General features: G+C 39.4%; 1 long non-coding RNA gene across 1 annotated transcript; it reads left to right on the top strand.

The window, feature by feature from the left end:
- The first annotated feature begins 1,862 nt into the window (after positions 1-1,862).
- LOC148184555 (uncharacterized) lies at positions 1,863-24,694 on the top strand. Its single transcript, XR_015772268.1, has 5 exons — positions 1,863-2,028; positions 3,807-4,003; positions 10,833-10,873; positions 14,414-14,480; positions 23,995-24,694. It is a non-coding gene; the product is annotated as an uncharacterized LOC148184555 (long non-coding RNA).
- The last annotated feature ends 3,097 nt before the right edge of the window (positions 24,695-27,791 follow it).

The raw sequence follows: 27,791 nt of genomic DNA, 5'->3' as shown, positions 1-27,791 counted from the left end.
CGGCGGCCCCCGCGCCGCCCGCGCGGCGCCCCCTGGCGGCTGCGCGTGTCCCCTCAGGGCGGCCCCGCCATCCCTTCAGGTCGCCGCCGCGGTCGCTGAGTACTCTGCGGGGAGAATATTCCTTCCCCGAGGAGGGTATTCCTTCCCCGTGGCGCTGACAGACCCGCCGAGGCTGGGCTAGTCCCCGGCATGAGGAGGTCCCGCATCGCACCTGCCCGCTCCTCCCTCCCACTGGACGTTCCTGCTCCTGACACCCCTTTCCAGAGAGGAGGGGTAAAAAAAACAGGAATCGCGCTCGAATTGGGCTCCTGACAGCCTCCTGACGTCCCCTTCCGGAGAGGACGGGTGAAAAAATCCCCAGGAATCGCTGTTGTATTTGTGTATTCTCATCCAGTAAGTGCAGGCCCAGCATCCCTTGACAACAGCTGGTATCGGGAGGATTTAACGCACATTGCTAATGTCAGCAAATAGTTCCGAGTACCCACCACAGCGTTGTTACCGTATAAAATATTCATAGAAACACGGAGTTGTTTGGCTTGGAAGGGGCCTTAAAGATCATCCAGTTCTACCCTGCCATGGGCCGGGACAGTCTCACTATCCCAGGTTGTTCCAGGCCCTGTCCAGCCTGGCCTTGGACACTGCCAGGGATGGGGTAGCCACAGCCTCTCCTGTCCCAGTGCCTCACCACACTCACAGTGAAGATTTTTTCCCTAATATTTCATCAAAACCTATCCTCTTCCAGTTGGAACTCATTCCCCCTTCTGTCACTATGTGCTCCTGTAAGTAGTCTTCACTCATATTTCTTAAAAGTTCCATTCATACCACAATTATAGTAATTTTGGGCCAACAGAGTGTTACAAACTGAGTATTAAATCAGCCAAACTACCCTGAGAATATGGCATTTGAATGACAATTCCCCACTCACATTCAAGTCTGCAAAAAGTTAAAAAATCAAAAGCATAATGATTCTGTAAAGTTGAATAAATCTTCAGAAAAATTTTTGCTTCCTGCTGCCCTGGTGTCTTGTCACATCAGAGCCTTTCTCTGAGATTAGTACATTATTTCTATACTTTTCTGAGTTGTATGATCTTTTTTGAGGTAAAATACATATTATATTGCAAGATGCTTTGAAGAAACACAACTTTTGTCCTGAAATTTTAATAAATTAACAAAATGAATGTACCTTTGGCAGGATAGTTTTAACTACCCTACTCAAATAACTTAATAGGGAGTTTAAAATTATTTTATCTATAGAATATTTCCATGGTAGTGTTTGTGCTAACATTTCAGTCTTTGATATGATCGATGCTTCTGCAAGGAGTTATACTGGTAAAGAAGAAAAAAAAAATCAAGCAAATTTATTGAGAACTTTTGTTATGCCTCTAGCCAAGCATTTTTTATTCTCAGAAATTCATTAGGGTTTTCTTTAATATTTTAAGGTCCTTGCAACAGTACTGTGATCCTACAATCAGGAAAACTTATATACTGCTTATGTTTTTCTTTTCTCTCAGGTTCATACCAGCTATTTAGTGTGAGGAAAACACCTGCCTTTATTTTTCCTGGGTTTACAAGGCCCATTACCCAATTTTTTTAAACCTGTTTCTGCTGCATGCTTCCTCAACAGGAGCTGTATTTGCCCACAGATGTGATGGAAGGTTTTTAATGGAGAAGTGATACTTTCCTTTAAATCACCTGGAACATTTAGGAAAAAATTAACAGCTCATCAAGCAAAGAAGTTTCTCTTCACGTGCAACTCTAATGTTAAATGGAAGTGAAGACTAATCAAGCTTAACCATCTTCAATGCTCAGCTAATAAAGAGAAAAGGTAGGAGGTGTTTGAGAAACAGGAAGTGTTAAAGTTAGGGTGAGACGGTCGGCTGAACTCTTATGATGGATAGAGCGTGGATTCACAAATAAAACACTTGTTCTGGAAAAAGGATAGTGCTGAGAAAAGTAATTAAATAAGGTTCTTATTGTTAGGGAGTTTATGAATTTTAGTTTCCATGAGGTGACTGGATTAGTTCTTCCGTGAGTAGTTTGGGTTTTGTTATTTTTTTACAGAAAATAAGTGTCTCCCGTTGTCTGCCATCTATTTAGTCCAGTATTAGTTAGCTCCTATTAGTTATTTGTTTCTAATGTATAACTGCTGCATTCTGCCCACGTAACTTCCACAGTTTATGTGTAGCAGTGACTAAACCATATCATGTTTTAGAGTGTGCAGAGTTTGAGGGCAGTTTGTTTCAAGGTAGTTCTTTCCTTTGCTGGGAGTGTTACATTTACTTTAAAATTCTTTTGTGTAGCACCTAGCTTATAGAGGAGGCTAAAAGCTAATTAAATATTGTATTTGGGGTTCTTTCTTGGTGGGTGTCTGTGTCATCCAGATAGCATTAGTTTGAGAGTGATGTGAAGTGGGGGGATGTTTGGGTTTATTTGTCTTATTTTTTTAATTGCTGCCAAGTTGTTAAGGAGTCAGTATCCTTTTCTGTAGTAAAAATGAGTTGATATCTGAGAACTTTTAACCTGTTAGAGGGTATTACTGAATTATATATTTCATAAACACCTAGGCTATGCATTTTCACTTGTCAGAGTCTGTAGGTATTATTTTAATCTAATCTGTGAAGTTAATGATGTTAGTGTGATGTGGTTTATAAAGTGCTAGTGTGAGACCACGCGTTCGATAGACTCATGAAGTCTGACAGTCTACTTATTCCTGGATAAAAGGTGCTGTCTGTACATTCCCTCTAAACTTGGTGTTGTTGTTTCTTACCCCTTTTCCACTTGGGTCTATTCAGGTGCCACCCTGTATTCCATAGGGAACTTTGCTTGTAAATGCCTCTCCCTTTTCAGTGGGAAGTGGCAACCTTGTTTATTTTTCCCTCTTTAAAAACTGTCTTTCTCTATCCCAAGTGAGCAAAATACCCATTACTATTTTATTTGATAAAGTGCTTTGTGATTATCACATCTAAATGTTATAAAATTTTAATGATTAAAAATGAATGAGCCTAAACAGATTTTTTTCAGGCATCTCTGGAAGAATTTGGGGTTTATGCATGAAAAGTTATGTACCAGCTACTGCACCTGACTCTGCTTCAACATGTGAGATATGCCTGAGAGGGAGACTGCTGCAGAGAAAATATTTGTGTGGTATTAAAATATTGTCCACATCACAGAAATTTATCAGAAAAAAAATAGTTTATTCAAACTTTGTACAGAGGATCTTATCTGTGTAGTGCACTATATTTCACTAGAGCGATTTTTGTCAGCAATAATTTGTATGTATACATTTAGGCTCTGATGAATATCAGCTAAAATACAAAATTCAATTCCAGAAAGCTGCATTTTGTAATAAATGTTCCTAGGATTCACTAATCTATCACATGGAAGATCTATGTTGAGAGATAACACTGAACAGTAGAAGGTGTGGCTACTGAAGACAATCTTGGATGGATTTAAATAATTGGTGGCTGAAGGATTTGAGTACTTTGTTGTGGATTTGGTTTTTTTTTCTTTATTTTCGAATTTCATCAATTTACTGGAGGGCAGTAATTCTGTAACCTTACAAGCTACTGAGAACTGTAAATGCATAAAATGTTTTATATTTTAAGCCACTCCTAGCTGCTGCTGAAACACCGTTTGGGACTGTACTGTCACACTGCCACTTGTCCTTGCAGGTTGGCTTTTCCTAATGGTTGCTAGCTCCTCATATGGACCATTCCCGGGGATTCTTCACTGCACTCACTTGCTAGGATTTCCACGTGCCCCTGGTGATGAGCCAGCAAAATGAAACCTCTGCTTTGCTTTCCCAGGGAAGTTTTGAATGCTCGTGCCCTTGATGTGAAATTCGTAGCGCTCTTCCCTGCCCATCAGCAGCAAAAGGCTTCGCTGGACCTGCACAGGCTCGCAGGGCAGGTGCAATTGTCACCCGGAGATGGACGGGTCGCTCCCTGGTTTCGCTTCCAATTGAAGCAGAGATTAATGCCGGTGTTACCAGCTCCTAAAACAGGTTAGTTGATGGGAACTAACTGTGAGCTCACTGAAGCAGCACTAATCTCACTGAAGTGTCTGTCTTTGATCAGCTCATTCTCTCTCAGCAGGCCGAAAAATAGCCACAGGACAGGAGTGCTTGGTTTACAATCACGGCAATTTCGCTTTAGGTTTGTCTTTAGCTGTTGGAGATTAATGAATCAAAAGGGTGTTTAAATTTACAACCAGTTCTCTTCTAATCACTTGGCAGTATTGTTTCTGGCTGTTTTCTGCTTTGATTACCTGAGCCAGTCATCCAAAGGACGCTGCTGTTCTGCCATCTGATAGTGGGGTACATATCTAAATGTCTGGGAACTGGCAAGATGATAGCAGAGGATGTTCAGGATTTTTTGCTTTTCCAGCTGTTTCCTAAGCTGTGTGTTTGTTGCAATCGTGCCCAAATCCGTCATTCTCCCTTTTTCTTCTTCACTCACTTTTGCCAATGAAAGAGTGGGTTTTTTTTATCCTACCAGCATGAATCAGATGTGGGGATGGTGTGTTAGGGATACCCACTTATGGGATGGGACCTGTGATGCTTAAACATGAGCAAAGGGTCTGCTTAAAAAGGTCTAAGGATGATAGCATTTGGATAAGGAGCTGGCATAGGGAATTGTAGGTTTCTTCATTTTCTTGGGGTTTCACTCTTAGGGGAGACCTTTTGTGGTGAAGTGTTTGCATGTCCTATAGAGAGCCTGGGTATTGTGGTTTTGTAAATATTTGATTTGAGCTCTGGTACCCTCAAAAGCTATTAAGTGCATAAAATTCCTTGCCCTTTCAATTTTCCTTTAATGTGCTTCCTTTTGGGGAAGAAAATGGAGTGAAAAGTGCACTTGTAATTTAAGATTACCCCTTTGTAACAAGACAGTGATCTCTGCTAGCTGCACCTGAAGAAGAAAAAAAAATCTTATGTGGTAAGTATAGGTTCAGAAAGTCTCCTGGGTCAGAAATAGTTGCCAGGAAAGTATTGCCCAAATTTAACAGGATATGGCTCTTACAGTTTTTTCTTCAGCACACTACCTTCATTTTGCAGGTAATATTTCTTTTAAAGGAGTACTGAAGAGGTGTAAATTGTTATTGTTGAAAAAGTATTTTCTCTGATCTGAACAGAAATTTCTACAGATTAATATCTTTAGGAAAATCTTTACATGGAGAGCAGACAAGTGTGATTTTTATTCTCTTGATCTAGGAAGAGAACAAAACTGTTTAATCTTTGCATTTTTCTTTACTCTGATGGGAGCCCAAGTCCTTGGACAGCTGCTGGAGTGTGACACTGGTACTGTTCCAGCTCCATTATGGTGTGAACGTGGCTGTGAGCCTGTTTTTGAGCATTAAAGCCTGATGCTAATACCCCTGATACACCATCTCTTATCATGTTGAGGAGTCTTCTTTGCCATGAATTCATTAGTTTCATGCAGAGATCGTATATAATTCTGATTGCTGCTTGCAGGGAAACTTTAAAGAGGGGAATGGATACTGATAATTACCGAAACACCTCAATTGTATGTGCGAGTGGGGAGAAATTTTCATATCCATTAACCTTGTGGTAAAGCTCTCTTGAAGGTTTTTTTTCCCTCACCTTTTTATATGTGATGGTGTTAGGTTCAACTTTATGCAGAAACAGGAAAAGAGAGCATAAGTAGAGCTCAGCTTCTTTTAGAGGATTTTGTGATTTTGGCACTTGTGTCCAGTCTGGTGCATTGTTCACAGGCTTTTTTTTGCTGTAGTTGATGAAGTAAACCATAGATAATTGATAATAATTTCTTTTTGAACAGGGATTTAATCAGGGAATTTATGTGCAAGGTAAGCATGGAAGCGATGCTTTCTTATAAGTCTTTAAATAAACAAAAGGTAACTGAAAAAGAAGATGAGATAAAGCAGAGTGACAGGTAATGGGCTGAAAAATTAGGAAAAAGCAAGAGGAACATTATAGAACAAAGTTACTGCAATTATGTAGTTCATGTGCATATTCTTTAGGACTTATTGGCTCTCTGTGTGTATATAAGTAGATATGCATATTCAATTACTTCTGCCTTGATGACTGGCAAACAAACATAGGACAAAACCAATATTGCATACAAATATGCAAGTGTTTCCTGATAGGTTCAAATTCCTAACACATTTTAAAAAATCCCAGACTTTAAAAATTCAAAATTTTAATTTATTTTATCATGTGTTCTCTTAGCTACAGGTAAAAATTGAGTGAGAGAATAGAAAGCAAGAGACAAGCAAGCAAACAGTGGATTAATCTGTGTGATTAATCTGTGTGATGTTCATGACAACTGCTTTTAAATGAGGCAGTCCAAGGTCTGCTTCAGGAATACAGTGCCTGGGATGCTGAAATGTTGTTGAGCTCCTGAATACAGGGTTCGTTCTTGGGTGCGTTGGCAAATAAAAATACAAAGGGTTCCAACTTGGGATAAATATAATTTACTCCTGGTTTTGGTTTTCTTTATGCTGTATGAAAAGAAGAAAATGGCAATTGTGCAAATAAGCCCCCCCACTGTCTTTATTGTACTTTCATCTACCTGGTTTCTCATAAATAATGGATATTTGGTCCTTTTTCTAGTAAGAAATTTCATTTTATCCTGAAAGTTTCCGGTTTTGGTTTGTTCTTTTTTTGCTTGCTGTGTGAAACAGTGGAATAAAGGGGAGGTGTTCACAGGGAAGATTGATGGAAAGATTTCAGATACACAGGATTATTGTTTTCTGAGATTATTGAAAATTGGTTCTCTTGGAGTTTGTTGCCAAAGAGGTTTCCCATCTTTGAAGCACTGTTTTCCCCCTGGGGAGCCCTAATTTAATTGATGTTTACTAGATACAGTAACTCCTTTCTGGGATGGCTGAGCTCAGTCTTTAAGGAGAAGTCTCTAGGTGTTCTTTGCTATTTTACACAGGAGCATTTAATTATTCCAGATATTTAAGAAATAATGCAAACTTTTGCAAGGGTGCTTTTAATTATGCTCTCATCTGCCAGACTTTGGGATTATTTTACCGTAATGTAAAAACAGGGACCAGTGTGATCTTGAAGTCACACTATAAACTTTGTAAGGTGCTGGTTGTCTGCAGAGGTGCTACAGGAAAGTAAAGCTAAGGATTCATTGCACAGCTAAAATCAGACACCTCTTGGTAAATAAAGTCACTTTGGTCACAGCAACATAGCCACAAAAATAGTGTGTCATGTTGATTGCTGAAAACTTGGCAGAGGGAAGAAATGTTCCATCACAACTGTTGGAAAAGTAGAGGGAAAAACTGGTTTCATGTGTTTGTGAATTTTCCAGGTAGTGTATATCTGTGCAGGTATCCTTTTTGTTAAGCTTCTGGTTCCTTCCCCGATGGATGACCAGCAGGTTCTTAATATTTCTGTGTACTGTTGTGTAATGCATGTGAATAAAAACACTGGATATGCTGTATGCCTGGATAAATACAATTAGTTGCAAAGTTTCTAGAAAGCAGTGAGTTAAGCTGTACTTTTTGGAATCATCATCTTGATACTGAAGTAGAAACTTAAGGCTTCTGCAGGGGTTTTTATTCGGTGTATGATGCTTCTGTTTCATAGTGTGTGAAGTGGACTCTGCTGTGAGGGGAGGACTGAGCTCTGAAGCTCGGGGCTGAGAGCTTCTAGCAATGAAACTACAGCAATCTTGCTGTGTGAGAATCACCCTCAATGTGGCATTCTTCTGAGTGCAACTGAATCTATGGGTTGCCTGGTTTTGCTTTAGGATTTCCTTCAATGCCCACAAATTCTTGAGGCAACAATCAGGAAGTAAAATTAATTTTTTCAGGCATAAATAAAGCGGTGAGGCATTCGGGTGTTTATGTGGTACGTGTTCTCCACCCCTAGTTAGTCATGGCTGTGGAAGGAGCTGCTTGCCAAATACTTGATTCATAACTATGCTGTGTAAGTCTTGTTATCATGTAATAGTAAGAGGTGGAATGTAAATTCTGGGTGAAGGTCTCTCCTAAAGGCTGGCCCTAAAGCAGTAACAGACACAGGTCTGGAACTGTTACCCTGCAGCTCAGCATCTTGATGGTTCTTTTTACTCATGTAGAAATCTGTATTTTCCACTAAGCAAGAGGCATGCATAGACTGCCCTGCCTCTTTCCTGGGACTGTAACTTTATAAATTGATTTTTTTTTCCTTTAAACTACATGTGGATTCATTTCATTTATCCTTTCATGTGCCCCATCAATGAAGCACGTAGGAAGATAAAAGTATTAATTACCTTCAACTACTAAGACTGAGAATAAATAGGTTTTCATATTGCTAGTTTCATACTGTACTATAATTAACAGCATCCAAGAGTGCAGAACTTGAAACAGATTAGAAAAGAAACCTCAGTGCTGTTCAACTTTTACCTTCAGCCCTGCAGCTTTCCAAAAAGTATACAGTGGATTTTCAGTCTAGTGGATATTTCTTAGCTGGCAACAGATAAAAGCCTTCAGTTTCCTGGGAGAGAACCAGAGCGTAGCAAAAGCTGGTTGCATAGCCACTAGTGGAATCCCTTTAATACTGGCTAGGTGATCTTGAGAATTTTTAAAATAACAGAAAGGAGAATCTCATTTCAGTGAGGCAGAGTTCATTCTTGATAAAGGACTTTCCAGAAACTAGTTCTTTGTAACTATAGAAACACCTAAATTTTCTAATCTTTGATGGAGAATGAGAACAGACTTTGCTGAGTTCTCATTAAATCCCAGAGCTGATAGTGAATGCTTAACACATTGAATGTAGTAGGAAAGAGGCTCTTTGGAACTTGCTTCCAGTAAAACATTCTCTAAATCAGAGTAATATCCTTATGAGGTTGCTTAATAATGAAAAAGGTGGTCAGAGGAATGTAGTGATGAATGTCCTTGGAGTTGAGAGAAAAAGGCTGAAGTAATGTAAAATAATTTTCTGAATCTTCCAGAAAATTATTCTCTCTGCCTACAGCCCTGTTTTATAAAATTGGAATCAAACCCAATTGTACTTATTTTCCACTTAAAGAAGAAAACAAAACTTTTGGTAACACTAAACAGGAGTAGAAGCAATTCTTACTGCTATGGAGACAACTAAAAAATCTGTATAATACAAGGAAGATGAAAAGCTACTTTAAATTTATAACTTTATAGTTAAGTTTGCAAGTCACTAAGAAAGTGAGCATCCTGCTTAGATTTGAACAGGATTTGATATGGAGCCAAATTCAGGTAGAAGAGGTACATTCTGAAACTGTTCTTCCAATTCTGGTAGAGAAGTTGTTGGTGTGCTTTTAGCTGTTGTCAAATGAGAAGGAAAAACAACAGGTGGAGCAATGAGAGACTTCCTTGATGGTGCTTTTGGCTTTTGTTGTAAGGGGATCTTTATTTTGGAGCACTCCCTCCTGTAGGTAACATGCTTCAGAATATTTGTCAAGGAATCCAGGGAGCAAAACAGAGTTTAAAAATTTTAGTATGTGCTAAGTCATATCACACTGAAGTAAACAGAGTAACAAACCACAAGGTATTCAGAGTGGCTGTTCCTAAATGGTATATTCAATGCCATGCTTTACAAACAGTTTCCTATTTTCATGTTGCTGATTTTGTAGATCTTGTTACTGAAAAATGGATGAGCTGGAGAAAATCTGCATACATAATCAAACTTGCACAGTTTAATTGCAGCCACCTCAAGCACTTCTGTGAAAACTGCAATTTTTACATGGGTAAGGCCCCTGTCATTGGTGAATGCCACTGATCCAATGCCAAACTTAGTTTATAAGCAATATTGCTTGAGAATGATGATTCTTCTCTCCACTACTTCACCAAAGAGAATATAGAATGAATGTAGTTTCTTAACATTTCTCAAGGAGCTGCAGGGGTTGTTAGACACACAATGATTTTTTTATTTATGATTTAGCTTTAATCAGAGATATGTGGCCAAATATCCATATGGGTCTTGGAAAATATGGTAGCTGGATGGTAAAAAGCCATAGTGACCCCAATAAGCACTTTAAACCAGTAACTCAGTGCTTAGAGGAAACTTAACTAATGGTGCAAAACCTGGAATTTGAAATCAGTCAAGTTATTTTTCACTGATGCAGAAAGAATCTTTCTTCATGAGGGAGACACACTTCTATTTTTCAGGAGTACACAGCAGGATTTTTGATATTCTTGCTTTGACAGCTGTAAGTTAACTTCGTTTTTTTTTTCTAACTTCTTATTGGGTCAGGTAAAAAATTTTCTCCCAGATTTGACCTGAGATTTCTCCCCATGCTGTAATTTCAATTGTCATTCCATGCTGCTGCCTTGATTCTTGTGTTTTTTCAGCTGAATAAGGCATCTTGTAATCGTCATGACTGTTGTGTATTGTTAATTAAATACCTTAAGCGCATCCGTCTCTGAGAGAAACAGGCTGCAGTTTCACTTAATGGTTGCTGTATAGGGTGAGGATCAAGAAGAGTGTGCTCATCTCTATTTTCCAGGATCACACAGGTACAGGGATGTGCCTCTTGCTTGAACTACAGAAAAAAAATACTGATATCAACCACGATGGATAATGCAGCACCCTTAGGTCAGCGCTGACACTCGGTGAGAGGTTGAGGCTGGTGCTGCTCTCTGCAGGTGTCTGATACATCTCTCTAAGCCTGTCAGTCCCTCAGATGGTCCCTGGGGTCAGGGGAGACAGTCTCTGGTGCAAGGACTGTGCTGCTTCCAGTCCTGCTGCCTGGGATGGGGGCGAGACAAGCCCTAAACTGGGATCTACCTGGTGCCTTCTACCGTGTTATTTGTTTCTCTTGGAAATGCCTTACTTGATACATTGTATGATTTCATTTGTGGACTTTTCCCCTTTTGTTTTTCAGGCTGAGATAACAGTCCTCTGGAAGAGCTGGAAAATACACAAGTAAGTTTTTAGTTTTTTGGGTTTTTTTTTTTTTGTCTTCCTCCTTTGAGTCATCTTTTGAAAGACCACGTCATTTGCCTGTCTGTCTAGAGAGCTCAGACTGGCTTCCTAACACTGGAATTTAAATGGTTTAAAATCAGGTGGTGAGCTTTTCAGAACCTTGGAAGAATATCAAGTCATGTTTCAGGTTTCTCTGCAGACAAACTTGAAGCAAAAGTGCTTCCAAACAATCTTTGCTTTCTGTCAGCATCAGCCTTGAGATTTTGGGTGGGAATCTAGAGAAATCTGTGTTTTGGATTTTTTATTAGAATTTGTATAACTAAAAGCAGAAGAATAACAAAGTCTATTTTTAATTGGCCCTAATATCATGTCTTGGCCAACCTCTGCTCAGTTACATGATCTCAGATGATCTGGATTTGTGCTGTACCTTTAGCAGAGCAAACAAGCACAGATTAACCTGTGCAGACACTTGCGTGACTTTCCAACCATCAAAGTGTAAGAGATTAAGCTTTTACAGAGTGTATCATTCTCATCTGAAAACTCTTTGTGGCAGATGTTCTTCTCTCAAAGTGATTTTTTTCTGCCTCACCCACTCCCCAAAAATCTCTTCGTGATCTTTATAAAAATAATGAACAAAGGATGTGATTGTTGTCTGTGGGGAACTGAATACAATACTTAGCGTCCAGAGTGTTGATTTTCCTGGGGAAAAATACAAGCTACTACTCCCTCTCCTGGCCTCATAGGGGAAATATATGGAATTGTCAAAAGGGGGCATTCTTGCTTTTTCAGACAAAGGGAAAATAAGTCATTAAATAAGTGTATAGTTAGACCTGTCATTTAGGAAGAGTAGAAATTGCTCAAGCTGAAAGTCTTTAGCCAAAGCAAATATAACAGATGGAATATTAAATATCAGAAGTGATTTGCAGACTAATTTAATCCCTTACTTTGTGGACAGAGGTTTTATCTATTTCACCTGGGGTTTGCCCAAAGCTTTTGTTAATTGATGAAAATGCCCACTGCAGTTACACATGTCTGTGTCTAGAAATACGTATCCCCTCCCACCGTCATTTAACTTTCAGAGGATAATTCTCTGTATCTGTAAATATACAAATCTTCCAAAGTCCTGCTGCTCTGTATTAGGACTTTCTGCAACTGATTTTGCACTTTGTTCTGGCATGTGTAGAGTTGCCAAGTTATAGTTGAACGAACTGTATATTCTTCTAAAAATCTCTTGAAAGGGCAAATCCTAATGTATAATCAATCTAGAAGTAGCTCTGGAAACAGAGAAGTTACTGATGCCCTGGGTAGCTCTTGCTCATGGAAACAAAAACAAATCCTGGACTGACTGTGCAGATTGAAAATTATTTTGGTTCTAAGCTTCTGTGTTAAGAGATATCCTCAAAGATGTTTACTTCTAAATTTGCCTGAGCATTTATGGATTAAACCTGTTAATAAACAGGTTCAAATTGGTGCTGGTAATTCCTGTTTGTAATCAAATTTTACTCTCTTCTTAGGTATTTCTAGTGGCTTTATTTACTCTAGTGTTATGGTCCTTATGATTAGGTAGAGTCTTGATATACATGGTAATTAATATGCTGTACCTTTAATATTCTGGATCAACTAGGGGAAAGCAAACATATGACCTGCATTTAAAAAGTCACATCTGAAGAGATCTTTTTTTTCCCTCTTGTCTAAGGAATAATTTTCTTTGTCATTCAGTTTATCTAGCTAGTGCAAATAAAAATTACTTCTGCCCTAAGATTATTGAATATTTAATCACTGTATTTTAAAAAGGTGCTACTTTTTCACCAAGATTCTGTTTTTCACATCTCAGCATCTGATTTAAGTGGAGTGGAGTGTTAGGATTGGGATAAAGATGTTTTCATGCTAAGAGGCACGGAACAACAAGGAGGTTAAAAGTATGTAGCTGTAGAAGGGGCTATAAAATAGTTCAGTTTAAAAACAAACAGAAAATTTCAATGATCTTTCAGTACTACCCTTCACCACCTGCAGTCATTTATACTTGAGGGAAGTGGGTGCAAGGCACTACCAGATACTCCTGGCTCAGGTTTGTAAGCAATCACTAAGCTGCAGAGGAGCAGAAGGTGTTTACACCGACAGCTTTCTCCTGGTAATGGAAGAAAAGCATTGGCCCCAAGCACTTGATTCTGAGCTCCGCATATCTGTGCTTAGAGCCAAGGTGGGAGGTTAATTTGGAGTTAACTGCGCCAAATACTCCAGTTTTTTACGCTTTAAACTGTTAATGTAGACATCCTCTTGCAGGGACCTGGGTATTTGGAAAAGGTTAAGTTGAAGTGAGCTGGAGGTACAGAACAAAGCACTGTCAGAAAAGCAGCTGTAGGTGTAAGGAAGAAATCTGAGTGTTATCTGTACTCGTCATCAACTCAAAAATAAAACCTGAGCAAAGAATTTCAATTAATCCACTCTGCCAAACAGTGCAATGAAAAGGTTAAAAGGTGAATAGAAAGCTGGCAAGATGGTCAATCTGCTCCTTGATTAAGTGACTGAAGATATGTTTTTTGGGATTGTGCCTGCAACGATATTCTTCCCCTACATGTACTGTGACCAGTTTTAGGATTGCTCTCTGTCATGTGTAACTTCCATTTCATCCTGGTTTTTTGTGCTACTTTGCACCAAGTGCAGCTGCTGAGGGTTGACTACAGCATGATTTAAAAATGCAGATTGCCATTCTGCTTTGGCTCACATAATGCCTAGGTGTGTGCTTTGAGCATGGTTTTACTCCACTGCAAGTTAGTAGGTCTCCTAAAATAAATGATATGTTATTACTATGATTTTTTACTAGGAATCTATTATTAGTGTCCTTTTGGAAGAAAACATGCTGTGGTTTTGTTTGTTAGTTTGTTTGTGCAGGTGTGAGGGAGTGTAAGATACATAGCTATTAAAACCCCTCAAACAACCAAACAAAAAACTACTATAAATAATCTTTGTGTGCCATGAAGTAGAAATCAGGTGATGGATTACTTACAGGCTACCCCAAAAATTTGTTGATGAGAATAAATGAAAATATTCTCAAACTAAAGACCTGCAGTTGCAAGTCAGATCTGATTCCAAAATGCAGATGAGGGAAGGAGCTTGCAGTGACTGTAGGGAGGTATCAAGTAAAGGTGGCCACAAGCTATGAGGGTAAAGGACCGTACAAACAACCAAGAATAATCATTTGTGGAATAGCATGGGGTAAGTTCTAAATCCTGGAGTTCGGCTAGCAATGATAAATTCAAGCAATCAAAGTTATTTTGGTTATACTATTATTACACAATGAAATATTTATATTCTTCCTAACATTCCTCAAATTTCTGGGGAAGAAAAACCCAACCAAACAAAACCCCAGCAGAAACCTGGTGATCAGGAACCTGAAAATTAACTAAAAGTTCTGCTAGTTCATGGCACTAAGAAGGCTGTAACAGCAACACTTTATGAAGTGCAAAGCTTTCTGAAGACAACATTTTTATTAAGAGAATTGAGAAATTAAGTTGATTTGTTCTTCAAACTCCCCCACAGAAAATGCTCAATTGATTTCAGAAGATGAACATACGTGAAAATTTTGTGATCAAGCGTCTACTTACAGGTAAGAGCAAAACTCCAATGGATTCTTGGCATTTGGGAAAACATGAATCAAGTTCTGTAACTCTTGGCTCAGCTTTGTCTTCAAACATTGTATTAAGAAATCAGGCAGGGAAGTGCTTTTGGGTGCTGGGTGGGAAGCAAAGGTAAGTCAGAGCAGAATGATAAATAATGTGTTGGTCTCTGAGAGGAGAGGTGTCGTCTTGTTCCTGACACACTGTCAAGATGATGTTTTACTGATTTGACTCTGTCTTGGAGAACACACAACAGTTACTTAGTAAGTGGTTTTATAGGGAATCTCACCCATGTTACAATAAACGGAGCTCAAAGATAACATGTCTTTTATGCTTTTACACTTTTTGGATGATAACTGTGAAAAATTACCTAGGGAAGGTTAGCAAGCTGTACCTGTGGCCATTTTCTCATGACCCCTGAGTGATAAAGTTTACTATCTTGGCTTATGATGTGTTGTCAAATGACAGGTTTGCCTGCCTGACCAACGAAAAGTAATTGAGGAGTGTTATGGTTTTACAATTCAGGTTTCACCAAATTTGTAGCTTTTTGAGCTGTTAGACCTGAACAAAATAGGTCAGTGTTGACAGAATAAGGTTGGATCTCACTTCAGATTTTGACTGTACTTTGGGTGCATCTCATACCTGAAAGCTTTATATGGGAAGCATGTAGTTTTCCTGGAGGTATTGCTGTTGTAATTTCACTTACAGCCTGAGTCAGGATTTTTTGATGTTATGGTACCATATTTTCTTGGTTGCTGTTCTAAAATCTATATCTGGAATCCCAGATCTGCATGAATTTGAACAAGTAATTTGAGAGGCTCCTATAAGTGGGGAATTGGGAAATCCCTACCAGCTGGAACTACTTAATAGTGGAAGCTTTGCTGACCTGAGGTTAGCTGTCCACAAGCCATTTATTTTTGTAGGTGTGGGGCCAAGATATGGAGCAGCAAAATTGCTTCTCTTGCTCTGTTTCTCACACCCTCCCCTTCAGTAGTGGTTTTATCTGTCACACCCATGTTGTGTCCTGATATATTAGTAACTGGAAAAAAACCAAAACAAAACTCCCCAAACAGATGTGTTTTGTGTGGTGATTGTGTTTTTTTCAAATATTATTTAGTCTTGGGACAGAAGTATCTGTGTAAACAGATCCTTATGGCTGAGATATTCTGTATCTGTTCAATACCTGCTGACTCCATGATTATTTTTAGTCCTATATACATTAAACATTACTATTTTTAGGCAGCTTCCTCAAGTACCTTCATCTGCGTGAAATGTTTTATCTTGCCACTTAGAGTTTGTCTAAGTCAAATAATAAAAAAGCAAAATATAAAAGCAGGATGCTTTACATGCATTACACTTTTCCAGGTAAGTTATGTCATGAAAGAAGAACATGAAAAGAAAAAAGGTTGTTTTGGCTACAGATGACTTTTTAACTCCTGTAGGGAAAGAGATTTCATATGGGTATCTTTTTGTTTTTGGTGTCACTGTGTTGTGATGTCGTGTTTCAGGGACACAACTTGGTAAATACATTTCACTGTAACCTCAGAACAACAAAAGCACTGGAAATCCTGAGCTTCCATGTATGGGTTAAAACAGATCTGTATTTCTGCTACAGTAAGAAGATGGGTCATGATCCAGATATGAAGAGTGGAAAAAAGCTTTTTTTTGAGGTGTTATATGATCTGAAGGACCCCAAGAGGGAAATGTTTTTCAGGTTACATGTAGTGCAAAGGTGGAAGCACAGCTGAGATGAGACTGGTGCTCAGTATGCATAAAAGAGTAGAAAAGGTGTTAAATGAGCTGGAAAAATTAGGAATGATGGAACCAGTGTGGTGACCAAATGCTCTTCCTTTGCATGAAGTGCCTGAACTCCTTGGTGTGGGCTCTGTGTACATATGTTAAAGGTAAATGGAGCAATTAGGATAGCATAGGAATTATGAACCAAAACTCCAAAGTAAACAAAGTGCTTAAATATATAAAAGAAAGGAAAATACTTATATTTGCACTGGTCTCCAGCTGACCACATACTAGATTGAAGCAGCTTTGTAAAGGAAAACACTTGTGGGAGGAAAGTATGTAATCAACGAAGTTTAAGCTTATACCTAGTGATTGAATGTTTTAGTATGAAATAAAGGTAGATTTTTTTTTAAAATGTTTTTCTACGTTGGGGAAATACTTTTTTTTTTTTCCTGCTTAGGTTTGATATTAAGAAATGGTTTGTAGCGGGTACTAAGTTACATTTTTTCCAGCCTGCAGTTATCATGGATTTTCTTAAATTAAAAAAACCCACCACCAAACAACAAAAAAATCCCAACTTGAAGCAACTCTAAGAGGTTTGCTAGCTTATTATTTCACCCTGAGGCAGGATCAATTTTACCTGTTATTCAAGACAGAGGCTGGTCTGGCTTCACTTTAAGACCATTATGATAAAGAGTGAGTCTTCCTGCTTTCCTCTGTTCATGTTTGATTACCTTTACCTGGTATTTTGCCTTATCTGTGCAGAATAAGTAGTGAGTTTTTGCAGCAGCCTTTTGCACAGTGGAAGGCTGTTACAGTGTCCCCTCAAGTGGGCTTTGTTACACAAAACAAATTCCCTAAGGGCAGTCAAATGTAGCACAAATAGAAAAATATAATGTAGGAAAGACAAGGATGATGCTCAAAGCCAAACCCAAAGTGCAGAAACACTCACGCTGTTTGCTTCTCAAATCTTTGCTTCTTGATATAAGTTTTCCCTTCTAAATACCGCCTTGAAGGACAGAAATTGTTTTGTGGCTTTGCAATTTTGCCTCTGTAGTTAAAGGGTTCAGTATTTCCACCGTGGGGGGAGTTTTCCCAGTTCATAGCAAGTGGCTTTTTGCTGGGGTCTGCCTTGGACAGGGCAGAATCCTACATGCATTCCACTTCCACCTTGTGGAGGGGATGGATTAGATAAGCTGTTTCATGAGCTACTCTGTCAAATAGCCTGAGAGACACCTTGCCTCCCATAAGACTTCCACATCTGAATCTCATCTATCAAAGGAAAGTCTGATATTTTCTAGGATGCCACAATTTGTGGAAATGAATGAGCTTAATTAAGCTCATGGGAAGCTCTCACAAATGGCTAGAGATAAATATCAAATGGGGTCAATACACTGTCATGAGACTTTTGGCTTGTTACTGGATGTTCCCATCCCTTTGGGATGGCCTGGAGGGCAAGGACTTCTGAGAAGATTGGGGTCGGCCATGATTAAAGCTATATTTAGAAACTTTTTTAATTGCATAGACTTCAGGCACATTAGAGCTGGCTGATTTTTCTTTTCTTTTTTTTTTTTATGGAACAGTTTTCTGTTAGAAAATGCAGTTTAGTGGAAATTGGAGTGTTCCACAGGACTGTGTCAATCTGATTGTAGCTTTTGACAGAAAGGGAAAATTATCTAAATTTGTCAGTGCTTTAGTAATATGAGTGTGTCATTTGGACAATGTATGCCTTATTGAACTATTTGACGTGTTTCATGTTGGAACTCAAAGCAGGATTTGAGTAATTGTACTCTTAACAAGATACCAGTTTGAATATATGAGAACTGTTATCTTCTACACAATAATTTGTGTAAATTATATTAAAGTGGAACATATGGGTAGACACTAAACTTCTATTGATTGTCACTGTCACTATTTATTATTTTATTCTAATAAAATAAAAATTAGCATCTAGATTAGATTCTAATAAAAATTTAGAAATGCTGGAATTTCTTGGAAAATATAAGTTGTCCTCAGTTTGAGGAAGAATTGGCAGATTAAAAAAAAAACAACAAATCTTGATATAAATCAACTCTATTGGTGATAAAGATATTTACCAATTTTGTGAGTCTGGAATGAAAGTGGTGGTCTCAGATTTTTCTACAGGAAACATAAAACATTGGTAAGTACTCACTGAACATAAAGGGTGACCAACACAGTAAAAATCAGAAGTGTGGGAAAAAATACTGAAGGAACACAGGTTATATAAAATAATTTGGAAAGCCAACCTCAGGGAGAACCTGGCCTGCAGTTCCTGATGGATGGCTGGAAATCCAGAGCATTGAGAGACAAAGGAATAACCATAAGTAAAAGTGGTGTGGGCATTCTGGATGTACCCAAACATTTTTTTTATGTAGATGAATACCACCAATAAATTGCTTTTGAGCAAATCATACTCTTGTACTTTGCAAAGGATACAATCAGGCAAGTTGTAAAGAGACATGGGAAAAATGTTCATTGGGGTGGTGGGATCAGCTGCTGGATTTCTGTTGCAACAAATTCATTGGCATTTCCTCACTGGGGAGAGGAAGGTGTTTGCTGCCTGTCAATTTGGAGCTCACTTTAGAGGGTAGGTGAACTGCTTAAGACTAAAAACCCAAGGACCATCTCATGATTATAGTATTAGAGAAGTGGAAAAACGTAACACGAGGTCTGAGGGTATCTTGCACTTGTCTCTAGTTTTAGCTTGTACTTGGCATTTCCCCTTTGGTGTTTGTTACAACCAGCAAAAGATCCTCTTGGTAGGGCTGTTTCTTGAGAAAAATTCTACTTCTAGGTTTGATTCTTGGTTGAATTGGATTCCTGGTTTTGAATTTGCACAGTGGGTTATAATTTTGGTTGTTTGAGCTGTTGCTTCCGTCAGTTTGCTGTAGGGAGTGTGCTGATGTGACATACCTGGCATGGTTTGGATCACAAAAGGATGACAGTGTCTGCACAGGTTAAAGTGCAGAGATAACCCTGCATAGTGGATGTTTCTGCCTTCAGCCTTCCAGAAAGTCAGCTCCAATTTAGCTCCATATTTTGTAAACTTCCTATTGGAAGTGTTATTTTTAGCACTATGGCATATTTTTGTTTCCCTTTCTCAGCAGCATGACTGCGCTCCATTCATGGCTTGAGCACTTCAAGTAACTTGCCAGCACTGACTAATGTCATCAAGCATAGCTTGTGCCTCCAGAATCCCAACACAGTTTTCCAGTCTCTAGATGACACAGAACCATACTCTGGACAAGTTAAAATCCTTAAGTGGTACTGTTGATGAAGGAAAAAAATAATTGCACTGAATGAGCATACAGGAGAGAGAGAGTTTTTCCTTGGTTTATTTTTTCACTTTGAAAAACCACCAAAAAATAATATAATACAACTTAATATATGCTGCTGTGTCCCATCTTGGGGGATGAGTGTGTCATTCCATATGCTGTAGCTAAATATAAATGAACTGTTATTAATGATTGCCATAATGTTTTCTAGCAGTTAGCTGGCTGTGATTCTAGGAATCTTTTTCCACTGTGTTTTGAAGGGTTAGGTTATTTAAACTTACTATCAAATAGAATCAGATCAAAGTGAGCTAATTTTTCTTAAACACTAATCATTTTAAGGCTATTGAACTAAATATAGAGTCAGTTCATTAAATCATTAAAACAGCCTGCAATAATGCTCACAAAGTCATTATAGTGCTATTCCCCAGCCAGAGAGGTGGTGTTGCCTTAAGCACAGTTTAATCAAATTAGATGGTGGGTTATGTCCTGGGGTTTCTCCTATTGATATTCATTAAAAATACATGATTTATCACTAATCTCTGTAAGGTATATCCTACTCCTCCAAATGAATTTTGTAAATGTCAGGGGGAAGAAAACAGAATAGTTTATTGTTATAAGAATTTAAGTGTGGTGTGATCACATTTACATTTGTATAATATGTAATTTAGTGATAGATGATAATTTTAATGTGCCTTTAAAATTTCTATCCTTAGTTAAAAAGTTAACAAAAATGGAAAACCCTCAGGAATAGCCACTTTATATTTTAGTGCTGTATAAGCATATGAATTAACTTTTGAACTAATTATTCTGTAGATCCTCATATAGTTTCTCTTATAGATTGTCTATAAAAGTTCACTGTTTAATTTCATGTGTTCCTTTTGACACCATTTTCCATTTTTTTTCCTTTTATTTGGAACACTTCTGTTTTGTGACTCCTCTGTCCTCTTCACTCTTAATTTTAAGGCTTGCCTTGTTTTAAACAGTGAGGAAACATGGATGAAAAGACCACACACAAACATTCCCCTCTGTGCTGTCACCACTACTCCTTTTAAGTGAAAATTTCTTCATTTATAAATGCTTTTTAATATTGTAACAGTGTAAAAACGGGGTAGATTGATTATATCACCTAACCCCCAAACATGCAGCTGGTTAATGGTGTTGTGAGGCTCAACCACGCTTCAGACCAGGATGAAACACATTTGATTAGTGGTTATTTGGAATCAGTACAATCTTAATTCCTCAAACTGGAATTTGCCTGGATTATCCCGACTCTGAAGTGCCCCATGAATTTCCATCTTTTTTGTATTGCTGTTACTTACAAATCTTTGATATCACCTGGAATATCCCCAGTGATACCTCTTGCTCTGAGAATTTCATGGTGTTGTGTTGTCATCTCAGTCCAGGGAAGAGCCACCTACTGAACTTGGTTATGGCTCCTGCAGTGCTTTCCCTGGGTCAGGGTTTTAAAAGAATAGATTTAATATTTCTGGGAGAAAAGGATCAGGTTCTCAGTGCCCTGAAAATCTTCTGTGTAAGCTCAGAGTTCACCCAACACTGCTTAGCTCATGGCTTCGCTATGTGGGGAGTAGGAAACTATTGACTTGATTGTTGGGTATTAATCACGTCACCACAGAATTGCCACTTAATTGAGACTGGCTTGAATTAAAACAGAAGTTGTAATTACTGAGGTGATGTTGTAATTACTGAGAAGTTCATATAACAACACTTGCAGTAAGAACTTCAGATGTGGTTTTAAAACCCTGTCCCGCTTGCATTTGTCAGTTGTGCCAAAAGCTATTGTCAATTACTCTGAGGTAGATCTGAACAGATTGCTGCTGTCATGGACTCTGCTGTTGATTTACACTGGCACATCTGAAAGAGGAGCTTGTACACCCTTTAGAAATGGAAAAAATTCTTCTAGGTGGGTAATTACTCTGCTGGACCCTCGGATACCGGTGGCTTTGGCTTTGCTGCTGTAGCTAAATGTAATTGTGATTCTAGATCAGTTGAAGCCTCTCTAGTTGGTGCTGTCAAAGTTCCCCCTGCCTCCTGTACACTGGTTCAGGAGCTTGTCTCGTGCTAAGGTAAGCAGGTTGAGGAGCCTCAACCTGCAGAAAAGTTTTCATATTGGCAGCTGAAGTCATCCTAGGATTTCTTACTGAGGGATTTGACAAATGCCACTTCTAGGTGCAAGGAGGAGGTCAGGGATGTACAACACGGTGAGGAGAAAGGTGGGCCAGGAGCAATGATGAGAGGGGCTGGAAATGGCACTGAGCTGAACTCTGAGTTAAAGAACAGCAGTGCTTTTGCTCATGATCTTATTTCCCAGCATGTGCAGTGGGTTTTGTTTGTTTGTGATTTTTTCATACTGAAGTTCAGTGAGTTTTCTGAAAACCAGAGCTTTTGTTCTATACTTTCTAGCTCTTGTTTTATGAGAGAAAGCTTGAAAACCTGTCCTAAACATAATGAGGTTCCACTGACTAAGAATTGAAGAGTTCAAACAGAAAAGATACCCTCTTTTTTTAACTGGCTGCCCATGTCATGGTTATAACCAAACTCCTGACATTCCTGGAATGTGAGTTGTGGCTGTTGGATTTTTTTCAATGTGCTGGGCTGATGAAGTGGAGTAAAGGAAGCAGCCTCAGAGGTAACTGAGCAGCACAAAAGCCTTGTCTGGGTGCAGGAGCTGCTGGTGCAGGCTGAGGTGTGCGAGGCACTGTCTGCACGCAGCCCCAGTGCAGCTGTAGTGTAGGTCTGGCAGCCAGCCCACGAGCCCTAATCCTGCAAATATACATCACACGCTCTATTTTATACTCGTGAGAAGCCCAGCCTAAATGAAATCCTATTAAATTGTGGGTCTAGTGCTAATTAAACATCTGCCTTTCAGTGATTTTTTTTTATTATTATTTTGCTGAGATTACATATAGTGTCTAGGTAAGTACACACGTATAGGATTTGTTATATCAATTTTTTAAAAAAGCAGTATATGAAACATTTGTTGTTTTCCTATGGTAAGTCCCCATAATAAAGTGCTGATGAATGATGCCATCTACTTTAACTGATTTTACTTCCAGTTCAAAACTTTTTTAAAGTAAAGTGTGAGGTACAATAGGGCAGCTGGCTATTATCCATAGGCTCTTCAGCTCCAAAGCCTTTAAGGTGAGATGTGAACAAGACTGTGCCTTAATTATTGGCAGCAACTAGCTTGTCTTTTCAAAGTAATAAATGGTGGTCCTTACAAAGTCTCTTCTTAAGTAGCTAAATGCATAATCCACTCGGGATATTGTTTTAAAATTCATTTCATCTTCAGTAATTTGATCAGAGAAAGAGTTGTATTGGTCATTTCTCTTGTGTAAGAACTGTGTCGCACCTAGGGGCAAGGAACATTTATTTTCATGATTAATACCTGTGAGTTTCATGGCCTAATGAGAAAGCCCTAGATGTATTTGAAATTAAATTGCCTTTTTTTTTTTTTTTTGACCCTTTGTTCCATTCATGTAAACACTTGGACTACTGTCCTTCTCCTTGCGGGTCTGAAGATCCTGTAACTCTCACATAGCATTGCTTTGTACAAATAGTTGCAATATTAAGGTATGGGGGTTCCAAAACAAGTCATTTTAGGTAGACACCTGTATACATTTGTGTAACTCAAAGATGAATAGCCCTGGAATTGTGAAAGTGGAAGTTAATGGAATATTTTTCCCTACTTTCCCTGGCACCCATCCAACCTTACCAATAAATCTACTGCTGGGTTTTGTGTTGCGGTTAAGTCTATTGGTCTCTTCACTGCAACCTCCTGTTTGTTGAATTCCAGTCCAAAAGATATGTACCAGAAGAAAACCCTACTTAGTATATTCCTACCTGCACTGTTTCCCTCTCATGTAATAGCTTCTGCTCCAGTGTAAAAGCAGCATTAGTCCTTGATGATCTCACTGCAGTGTCATCTTTCCTTTCTCTAATGTCAACTCTTACTATCATTTGTCTGCATTCAATTGAAGATCCTTGGTGTGAAGGCTGTCTTGTTTCCCCAAATCCTTTATACCCTTATGGCTTTGACTGAATGGTAAAACACCCATACTTTATTTGCTGATGTGTTTTTGCATGTGTTTTTCTTTGGTTCCTCCTGCTCCTTCAAAACCATTCACTGATAGTGCATCTTGTTCTGTAAAGACCCAAAGAAATTAAAGGAATGCCTTGGAGTGGACTGGGAAAGAAGGAGATGGAGCCCTCATGATAGGAAGGAAAATACTGAGAGATAGGCTCACCTGTTAGAGCTACTGGTGTCATTAAATACCTATCTACAGTGTCCAAAAGCTTAAGTGGGTAGCCAAAACTCCACAGTGTAAGGCAATTAAAATGACTGATGCCTTAATAAAAAGGCAGCATGTAGCTGATATTTTGGCTGTTTGGTGTTGTATTGGCATGATTTAAATGCTGCATTTTGTTTCTGTCTTGACATCCACCACCACAGAAGTTAACTTCAAAAATAAGAAGTGATTGTGCCAGTTGAGTAGGAGTGCACTGAGAAAGGCTTGGAGTAGCTGGCTGTGGCCCACCTCATTCAAGTCACCTGGGCATGAATGTGATAGTCTGCTTGCAACACTGGGAATGCCCAGCTGCTGATCTGTTTTGTGCCAGCACATGCAGGAGCACAGCTCTGAGAAGAGCAAGAGCCAATTCAAAATCTGCTGGTGAGAACACTGGTGGTGGGATGGGACTGCATGGCCTGGTTCAGTGCCTTGTAGAAAGAGCTGGGCTAACCTGGAGTAAGTCACGTAGCCATCAGAAGGTGACTGGGTTAGCTCCTCAGCTGGCCGGCACTGGGTGGGAAGCAACATGTGACAATGCAGTGGTACTTTCACCTCAGACAGTGGCATCTTTGGACTGAGGTTGTTTGGCCAGTGTCATTAACTCCAAGATGCTGAGCTTTGTTTAACAAAGCAAATGTTACATTAAAACATAATTGAGCAAAATCAATAGCTGTGCTGCTCTGAATGCAGTGCTGGTGGAGACAGCACCCCTGGTTTTCACTTGAGATGCTGCTGTTAAAATTAATTTCAAGGATTTCCCTGTGCAGAAGATGAAGCATGTTAAAGACTTCGGCTGTTTATACTTATTGTCCCAGAAAAGGATAGAGCAACTGAGTGAAGCAGAAGCTTTATTTTACCAGAGAAGAGGAAGTAATTCTTGGAGGGTCTCTGAGGACTTTTGCTAATAGGTCAAGACCTAGGATTGGAAGCTCAGGGTGCAGGGTGGAGTTCCCCTTGTCTCTGTGTGTGAAACCTGCTTCTTGTGACCTGTCACGTAAGCTTGGTCTGTTAGTCACTCTTTCCCCTGAAAATGGTTCCTGCAAATAGAATAAAACATTCTTTCACGTTGGTGCAAAAAGTGTAAACATTTAACAAATTTACATATACTTTAGTTAACAACTTGTGTGGTAGATTTACCATCCACCCCCTAAAATAAAGACTGATGTTTCCTTTAATTACGCGATGATTACTTTCCAGCAGGATAAATCAGCCCCTGCTGAGCTCCAGGCTGCCACAGCTAGTCTGGTACCTATGCCTGAATTCAATACTTTAAAGCTGACTTCAATATTCCTTTCACAGGCAGTACCTGTCTGAAGGCTCCTAGACATGACCACAGACACCTATACTGTCAGTAAAATCCCTGCCTTCTGGGCAAGTCTGAATCACTTCCTTTGTATTTATCAGAGATAAAAGGTAAACATGCTTATGGAACTTACCGTGTTTCCATCCTGCTTGTAACATCACGTGTGTGCACATCTGAATGCACAAACCCATAACATGAGCTCAACTTGGAAAGCATCTGCTTGTTTGATTGGCAAATCAGATATTTCCCTATGAATCTGACATTGTCCTGACTTTATTCTCCAGGGGATTTTGAAAGAGTGTCCAGATGCTGTGAGCTCATGGTGGTTTTCTCACTAATTTCTACATTCATGTGTGCATCTGATATGTGTGATGTGTGTGCACATTTGTGCTGTTTCAGTGAGAAAGATGCAAACACAGTTGTGTTACGTAAATAAGAATTTATCTGTTCAAACCACTACTCAGGAGTGCATGATTTGGCAATGGAAATTATTTCTTAATAAGTGGTGTCTGGTTTTAGTTCTGGCTGCTATCTTTTCTGACTAGACAGGTTTTGGCTGTTGCACATTTTCATTTCCCTCTCTTTCATCCATTGTTCTTTCTATCACTAGTCTCTCACTGCTCTCAGCACCTTCCCAGATGTTCCCCAGTCTGGAATGACTTGCCTGTCATTGCTGTGCATAACTTGCCAGTTTGGTTTGACCTTTTGATGTGTGGTGGAACTGAATTCTCTTTTCTTGGTAACTGAGAACGTATTTTCTGAAGCTGCATGGTTTGGGACACTGTATGTACAGAGACATTTTAATGGTGGTTATTGTGGTAATGAAAGACCTATTGAGTTCTCAGCAGTCAAAAGAGTCACTTAGAATAATGAAGATGTTTGAATATAAGGCCAGGTTCATTCCTGTTTTACCTCAGGGTCTCTTAGGAGCCTTCTTCATGTTCACAGCTACTTTTTCATTGCTTGCACTTCCTCATGTGTCTCATCTTTACTCATCATGACATTGATATCACTTGACACGCCTGGCCAGCATACAGCAGCTGTTATTTTCCACACTCAGGCTGCCACCCTGGAAATGTAGGAAAAGGATTTCTTCTTTCTAATGATCTGTGCCTCACAATTTGAGTGTCTTATATATGACTTCATACCTGCTTGATTCACATCCTGAGAGAAAGATGGATACAAACACTTAAGAAACTCAGTTTGGGTGGATGCATTTTCTGACATCAGTGCTGTGTAGCTCACTGGGATGGAGCCCACATTCTGGTTCACTGAACACCCCTTTTCATGTGGCAGCACCCTGAGTTGGTGTCCTTGTTCACCTGTTCCTTGTGAAGGCTGTGCTGCGTTGAAATAACAGTGTCTGTATTGCAGTTTTGTCTCTTGTTCAAAGCAGTAGTTTGTCTGCATCTGAAGTGCTCAAAGGATGGTGTCAACAAGGCCTAATAACCTCTGAGCCCAGCTGCATTTTTAGCAGTGGTACCTTCTGGGCTGCTTTTCAGATTCAGCTTGTAGCTCATGCAACAAAAGCAAGGATGGGCTGTGTGTAGTTTTGTAGCTGTTTCCAGCTTCAACGTGTGTAACTTTTTCCCAGATTTGTGCTTTCTAGCAAACACCTGAAGATACAGCTGTGCTCTGATGCCTCTTCTGCCATCCTGTCTTCCGTGCCCATATCCCAGAACAGTTTTGATTCTGAGTCTCAGAAATCCTGCTGGTTGCCTTTGCTGAGGACATTAATATTCCTTTGTGGCAGGCTGGTTCCCACATGGCACTCCTTGGCATCTGCTGGTGCCCACTGTGCTGTGAGGTAACTGCTGTCCTTCCACAATACCTTGTGCCTGTGTCTTTGGCAATGAGTACTGAGGCCCAGTCAGGTAGTATTTCTTCATCAGTGTTTTTTCAAAGGCTTTGCACAACTCCTGTGTCTATGCAGAAGTGCTTTTACCTGACTCTAGGAAGGAATCAGGTGGGCACAGTGGCCAGGAGGACCCAAAACAATTACCTACCTTTTCAGTAGCCTCATGCTGCTTATCCAGCTTGCAGTTTCTGTGGCTTTAGCAGTGATGCCTTCAGCATTTATTTTATTGCTCCCGTAATTTTTCTTTCATGTGAGCGGTGCTTGGTGAAGCAGATGCTCTACTGTCTAGGCTGTTCTACTTTTCAGGTGTAACATGCCTGGGAAACATCAACTACTTCAGAAACATTTTGGTAATACCAGAGAGACGTCAGTCCTTTGAGCTGTGTGTGTGCTCATGTGTATGGCTGGTGATGTCTTTGAAGATGCTTGTATTCAACTTATACTTGCAAAAACACAGTTGATTTGCTCCCTAAACTTTTTAGGAACCCAAACTTTGATCTCTACAGGTCCTTACTGTTGACCTTACTTACACAATGTGGAAGTGGGACTTCAGAGGGGAGGCTGAGGTGGTTAAGGTGTCAACTGAAGGATGGGGGAATGAAGGCTGTGTGTCTGCTCAAACTGAGTAGATAAGGAATCTGCATTTCCTACAGGAGTACTTGAACCAATAGGTAGCTGACTATTCCAGGGACTCTCCACTTATTTCCTTGCTTGTATAAATGGATGTGAATGCTTCATTGCTCTAATGCTGGAAGGAAACTCTTGCTGGATGCTACTGATTGTGGGAAAGAGGCAGG

This window comes from Pseudopodoces humilis, chromosome 3 (assembly GCF_049639895.1).
Source record: "Pseudopodoces humilis isolate 2021_Gansu_Grassland_sample_001 chromosome 3, ASM4963989v1, whole genome shotgun sequence".
Classification (NCBI taxonomy): Eukaryota; Metazoa; Chordata; class Aves; order Passeriformes; family Paridae; genus Pseudopodoces; species Pseudopodoces humilis.
This window is presented reverse-complemented; position numbering and strand designations above follow the sequence as displayed.